This window comes from Mus caroli, chromosome X, assembly GCF_900094665.2.
Source record: "Mus caroli chromosome X, CAROLI_EIJ_v1.1, whole genome shotgun sequence".
Taxonomy (NCBI): domain Eukaryota; kingdom Metazoa; phylum Chordata; class Mammalia; order Rodentia; family Muridae; genus Mus; species Mus caroli.
Genome location: NC_034589.1, coordinates 71,032,124 through 71,039,866, shown reverse-complemented (window position 1 = coordinate 71,039,866; position 7,743 = coordinate 71,032,124).

Sequence of the window (7,743 nt, the reverse complement as noted above, 5' to 3'; positions counted from 1 at the left end):
CTCTGTTACAAGTGTTCTTTTGTAGGTTCCTATCTTGTCTGGTGGTATACTTTTTTTTTAAGATTTATTTATTTATTATATGTAAGTACACTGTAGTTGTCTTCAGATGCTCCAGAAGAGGGAGTCAGATCTCCTTACAGATGGTTGTAAGCCACCATGTGGTTTCTGGGATTTGAACTCAGGACCTTCAGAAGAGCAGTCAGGTGCTCTTACCCTCTGAGCCATCTCACCAGCCCCCGTCTGGTGGTATACTTACACTCTTCCTCCATTTTTATTTCCAAAAGTCCATCCTGGTTTTTACAGATCTTTGTATCACTAGTAGATGCCACCGTAGCTATATAAAAGATTTATTAGTCTTTCAAGTATTAACTCCTTGGTAAAATTTCTTACCCAGTGGAGCGTGTCTCTCCTGCACAGGGAAGCTCCTGTAATTCTTTAAGGGATTTTTGTTTTTCCTCTTTAAGGGCTTCTAGCTGTTTACCTGTGTTCTCCTGTATTTCTTTAAAGGAGTTATTTAAAATTCCTCTATTATCATTATCATCATTAGAAGTGATTAGATCAGAATCTTGCTTTTGTATCCAGGACTTGCTATGGTGGGAGGATTAGGTTCTGATGATGTCGAGTAACCTCCGTTTCTGTTGCTTGTGTTCTTATGCTTGCCTCCCACCATCTGATTATCTCTAGTGCTAACTGTCCTCACTATATATGACTGGAGCCTGTCCTTCCTGTGATCCTGGTTGTGTCAGAACTCCTCAGATTTCAGTTGTCTCTGTGATCCTATGATTCTGGTATCCTGTGATCCTGAGATCCTGGGTATGTCAGAGTTCCTGGAAGTCAAGCTGCCTCTGAAACCCTGAAATTCTGGTGTGACCAAGCTCCTGGGATCCTGTGAACCTTTGATCCTGTCATCCTTGGTGTGTTAGAGAGCCTGGGAGTGGAGCTTCTTCTGGGTGTTATGGGACTGACTGTGGAGTTAGTGACCAAGGTCTGCTCAGTGCATTGGCCCAGACCAGAAGGAACCTGTGCCACTGGTTTTGTGGAGTTCCTGGGTGCCTGGGTTCTGCTGGTCCCAGTTACTCTCCATGTTGGAGCAGATGTTGTTTCCTCTTCACCTCTGATCCTATGATCCTTGGTGTGTTAGAGCGGCTGCGAGTGGAACTTCTGGGTGTTGTGGGACTGGCTGAGGAGTTTGTGTCCAAGGTCTGCTCAGGGCACCAGCCCAGACTGGAAGGCCCTTTGTGATTTCTTTATTGGTTCTATTTCCATTTTAGATCCTGGATTGTTTTGTTCAATCTTTACCTGTTTGGTTGTGTTTTCCTGCAATTCTTTGAGGGAATTTTGAGTTTCCTCTTTAAGTGCTTTTACCTGTTTACCTGTGTTCTTCTGTATTTTCTTAAGGGAGCTACTTACGTGCTTCTTAAAGTCCTCTATCATCATCATGAGATGTGATTTTAAATCTGAGTTTTGCTTTTCTGGTGTGCTGGGGTATACAGGGCTCACTGTGGTGGGAGAACTGGGTTCTGATCATGGCAAGTAGCCTTGGTTTCTGTTGTTTATGTTCTTGCCCTTGCCCCTCACAGTCTGGTTATCTCTGGTGTTAGCTGGTTTTGCTGTCTCTGACTATGGAGTTTCCCTCCTGCAAGCCTGGAAGGCCAGTTCTCTCCAGAAGGAAATTGGTTATGGATAGTTGTGGCAGAGAATCAGCTCCAGGGTGCAGACGAAAACCAGAAGGATCCTGCCCCAGGCTGCTCTTTAGTTCCTGTATTCTGAGGGATCCTGGTGGGTCTCTCAGAGCAGAAGTGGTGGTCTTACCTGTGCTCACAAGCATGTCTGCACTCCTGGGAGACCATCTCTTTCCTGGCAGTATTTGGGTAAGGAGCAGTTTGGCACAGGATCAGCTTTCTTTCTTTCATCTTACTAACACAAGCTGCACATAGCAATGCTTGACTAGATATAGTGTTTCTTCGTTGGCTATGAACTGGCTGCTCAGTTTTGTGCACTTAAGGCTTTATCCATTCACAAGTCTGCTTTTCACATTAAGCTGCTGACAATGAAGTTTCTTAGATTATCAGCTTGAAGAATTGCCAAAGCTCTTACTGTCCCTAAACAGTTATGTACAATACTGACCTGGTCCAATCCTACAACTTTGAGAATTGAACAATTGCAGCCACACAGGGTCAAAATTGAGCCAATAGACATCTCTGGAATGCCTTTAAACAGTGGGATTTAATTGTTAATGTTTTTCAGGTAATTCCTCTTTAAAATGTAAGCATGCATCATTCACACAATGCTTTATCAAGAGAGGAATATGAATCCAGAATTCTATCGACACTGGCTTTAATTTACTTATGGAGTATATACTCCATATCCTGCATAAATCCTGCATGCCACACACAACAGAGAGGAAGTCAGTGATTTATAGGATATGGGTGGGTGTCTAGAGCACTCCATGGTAACTCATACTGCATGTTTTAGGAGCACACATCTTCAAATATAGCACTACTCTTTCACATGTTTCTTTTTTCTTTTTCATTTTTAGTGAGGACATAAATCATTAGAAACAACTTAAATTTCTTACATTAGAAAACTTTTAGCTGCTTTTTTTCCTCTCCCTTTGACAGAAAAAGGTTTGCAAATATCACCTGAAAACACAAGAAAAGCTCTCCGATACAAAGTCATTCTTTAACTCACTCACTGGTGTCGGGGCTGTGGGACTAGTGTTCTTTTCCCACCTATTTATAAATAGCTCCATACAAAATTTCAATTCACATGCTTCTTTAATACCTAATTACTCCAAGAAACAAGCTGGAGTTGACATCCTAATATCCAATAAAATAGACTTTCAACCAAAAGTTATCAGGCGTGATGAGGAAGGATACTTCATGTATATCAAAGGGAAAATCCACCAAGAGAAAGTCTCAATTCTGAACATCTATGCCCCAAATGCAAGAGCACCCACATTCATAAAAGAAACTTTACTAAAGCTCAAAACACATATTGAGCCCCACACAATAGTAGTGGGAGACTTCAACACCCTACTCTCATCAATGAACAGGTCATTGAAACAAAAACTATAAACAGAGACACAGTGAAATTAACAGAAGTTATGAAACAAATGGATTTAACAGATATCTACAGAACATTTCACCCTAAAACAAAACAATACACCTTCTTCTCAGCACTTCATAGTTCCTTAAAATCGACCATATAATTCAGCACAAAACAAGCCTCAACAGACATAAGAAGATTAAAATAATACCGTGCATCCTATCATCATCATGGACTAAGGCTAGTTTTCAATGACAACAAAACAGTAGAAAATACACATACCCATGGAAACTTAACAATTCTATACTCAATAATAACTTAGTCAGGCAAGAAGTTAATGACTTCCTGGAATTCAATGAAACTGATGACACAACATACCCAAACTTATGGGACACAATGAAAGCAGTGCTAAGAGGAAACTTCATAGCACTAAGTGCCCTGGTAAAAAATTGGAGAGAGATCCTACACTAGCAACTTAACAGCACACCTGAGAGCTCTAGAACAAAAAAAGCAAACACACCCAAGAGGAGTAGAAAGCAGGAAATAATCAAACTTAGGGCCAGAAATCAACCAAATAGAAACAAAGAATCAACAAAACCAAAGCTGGTTCTTTGAGGGAATCAACAAGATAGATAAACTCATAGCCTAACTAAAGGGCACAGAGGCAGTATTCAAATAAACAAAATCAGAAATGAAAAGGGAGACATAACAACAGAAATGGAGGAAATTTTAAAAAAAATCATCAAATTCTACTACAAAAGCCTACACTAAACAAAACTGGAAAATCTAGACGAAATGGATGGTTTTCTAGAGAGATACCACATATCAAAGTTAAACCAAGAGCAGATAAACTATCTAAACAGGCCCGTATTCCATAAGAAAATAGAATAGAAGTAGTCATTAGAAACCTCCTAATCAAAAAAAAAAAAAAAAAAAAAAGTCCAGGGTCAGATGGCTTTAGTGCAGAATTCTATCAGACCTTCAAAGAAGACCTAATAACAATATTCCTTAAAATATTCCATAAAATAGAAACTGAAGGACCACTACCTAATTCATTCTATGAAGCTACAATTACTCTGATACCTAAACCAAGCAAGGACACAACCAAATAGAACTTTAGACAAATTCCTCTTATGAATATCAAAATTCTTGCAAACAGAATCCAAAACCACATCTGTCTTAGTCAGGGTTTCTATTCCTGCACAAACATCATGACCAAGAAACAAGTTGGGGAGGAAAGGGTTTATTCAGCTTACACCTTCCACATTGCTGTTGATCACCAAAGGATATCAGGACTGGAACTCAAGCAGGTCAGGAAGCAGGAGCTGATGCAGAGGCCATGGAGGGATGTTCTTTACTGGCTTGCTCAGCTTGCTTTCTCATAGAACACAAGACTACCTACCAGCCCAGAGATGGTACCACCCACAAAAGAGACCCTTCTGTCTTGATCACTAATTGAGAAATTGAGGCTGGATCTCATGGAGGCACTTTCCCAACTGAAGCTCCTTTCTCTATGATAACTCCATCCTGTGTCAAGTTGACATACAAAACCAGCCAGTACAACATCAAAACCATAATTCACCACAATCAAGTAGATTTCACCTCAGGGATGCAAGGTTGGTTCAATATATGAAAATTCATTAATGAGATCCACTACACAAACAAACTCAAAGGAAAAAAAAATCACATGATCATCTCCTTAGATGCAAAAAAAAAAAAAAAGCATTTGACAGAATACAATATCCCTTCATATTAAAAGTATTGGAGAGACTAGGAATTCAAGGCCATACCTAGACATAATAAAAGTAATTTACTGCAAACCAACAACCATTATCATATTAAATGGAGAGATACTTGAAGCAATTCCATTAAAATTGTGGATAAAACAATGATGCCCAATCTCCACATAGCTATTCAATATAATACTCAAAGTTCTAGCTAGAAAAATAAGACAACAAATAGATCAAGGGGATACAAGGGTAAAGAAGAAGTAAAGCTATCACTACTTGCAGATGATATGATAGTATACATAAGCAACCCCAAAAATTCTACTAGAGATCTTCTACAGCTGATAAACAACTTCAGCAAAGTGGCTAGATACAAAATTAAATCAAATCAGTAGCCTTCCTTTATATGAATGATAAACAGGCTGAAAAAGAAATTAGGCAGTGGTGGCATATGCCTTTAATCCTAGCACTTGGGGGGTGGGGCAGAGGGAGGTGGATTTCTGAGTTCGAGGCCAGCCTGGTCTACAGTGAGTTCCAGGACAGCTAGGGCTATGCAGAGAAACCCTGTCTCAAAAACCAAAAAACCAAAAAACAAACAAACAAACAAACAAACAAAAAGAAAAACAAAAAGAAAAACAAAAACAAACAAACAAACAAACAAACAAACAAACCCAACCAACCAACCACCACCACCACCACCAAAAAACCTCCCTTCACAATAGCCACAAATAAAATAAAATATTTTGGAGTAACGCTAACCAAATGATGAAAGATCTGTATGACAATAACTTCAAGTCTCAAGAAAGAAAGCAAAGATGATCTCAGAAAATGGAGAGATCCCCATCAAAATCCCAACACAATTCTTCAAAGACTTGGAAAGAGCAATCTCAAATTCATCTGGAAAGACAAAACAAAAAAACAAAAACAGAATAGCAAAAACCATTCTTCTTTTATTGGATATTTTATTTATTTACATTTCGAATGTTATCCCCTTGCCAATTTCCCCTCCAGAAACCCATTATCCTATTTCCCCTCCCCCTGCTTCTATGAGGCTTCTTCCCCTACCCACCTACCCACTCCTGCCTCACCACCCAGCCATTTCCCTACACTGGGGCATTGAGCCTTCACAGGACCAAGGGCTTCTTTTCCCACTTAAGCCCGATAAGGCCATCCTCTGCTAAATATGCAGCTGGAGCCATGGATCTCTCTATGTGTACTCTTTGGTTGGTGGTTTAGTTTCTGGAAGATCTGGGGGTGTGGTTAGTTGATACTGTTGTTCTTCCTATGGGATTGCAAACCCCTTCAGCTCCTTCAAGCTTTCTCTAACCCATCTATTGGGGACCCTGTGCTCAGTCCAATGATTGGCTGGGAGTATCCACCTCTGTATTTGACAGGCTCTGGCAGAGCCTCTTAGGAGATAGCTATATCTGGCTCTTGTCACCAAGCACTTCTTGGCATCTGCAATAGTGTCTGGGTTTGGTGTCTGTATGTGGGATGGATATCCAGGTAGGGCAGTCTCTGGATGGCCTTTCCTTCAGTCTCTGCCCCTGCCAGGACAGTGACACAGGTTTGAAACTGTACCTGGAGCAGACCTGATGTGCTGCCTCTGCATTCACTTCTTCAACACCCAGAGGAAGCCCAACTCCCAGGTGTTATAACATGCTCAGGATCTCAGGTACTCTGACACGCCCAGGATCACAGGACCTCAGAGGAAGCTCGACTCCCAGGATCTGTCACACCCAGGAACACTGGAACTCTGAAACACTCAAGATCACGGTTGAGGCCACATCTTTCCCAACACCCAGTGTAACTGGGACCCCCACAGGAACCAGAGAAACACAAATTCCCACCAAGCCAGAGGTACAGTTTCCTTCCAGCTTACACTGGTGCCTGGATCAAACCCAGAGCTCTGGCTCCCCACCCACCTCTGCAACACCTCGAGAAATCTTGACTCCCAAGAGCTCTGACACAACAGGGTCTCAGGAGCTTGGTCACATGTAAAAGCAATTCTTAACAATAAAAGAATAGCTGGACGAATCACCATCCCAGATATCAAGCTATACTGCAGCGCAATAGTGATAAAACCGCATGGTAATGGTACAGAGACAGAGAAGTTGATCATTGGAATAGAATTGAAGACCCAGAATAAAACCACACACTTATGGATACTTGATCTTTGACAAAGAAGCCAAAAATATACAATGGAAAAAAGAAAGCATCTTCAATAAATGGTTCTGGTCTAACTGGCAGTCTGTATGTAGAAAAATGAAAATAGATCCATATTTGTCACCTTGCACAAAGCTCAAGTCCGAGTGGAGCAAGGATCTCGACATAACACCAGATACACTGAATCTAATAGAAGAGAAAGTGGGAAATAGCCTTGAACTCATTGGCACAGGGGGAAATTTCCTAAACAGAACTCCAGTGGCTCATGCTCTAAGATCATGAATTGATAAATTGAACCTCATGAAACTAGAAATCTTCTTAAGTCAAAGGATATAGTCAATAGGACAAATCAGCAACTTACAGATTGGAAAAAGATCTTTACTAACCCTACATCCCACAGAGGGCTAACATCCAAATTATACAAAGAACTCAAGAAGTTAGACTCCAAATAACCCTATTAAAAATGGAAGATAGCATTAAACAAAAAATTCTCAACCGAGGAATCTTGAATGGTTGAGAAACGCTTAAAGAAGATGCTGGCGAGGATGTGGAGAAAGAGGAACACTCTTCCATTGTTTGTGGGATTGCAAGCTTGTACAACCACTCTGGAAATCAGTCTGGCGGTTCCTTAGAAAATTGGACATAGTACTACCGGAGGATTCAGCAATACCTCTCCTGGACATATATCCAGAAGATGTCCCAACCAGTAAGAAGGACACATGCTCCACTATGTTCATAGCAGCCTTATTTATAATAGCCAGAAGCTGGAAAGAACCCAGATGCCCCTCAACAGAGGAATGGA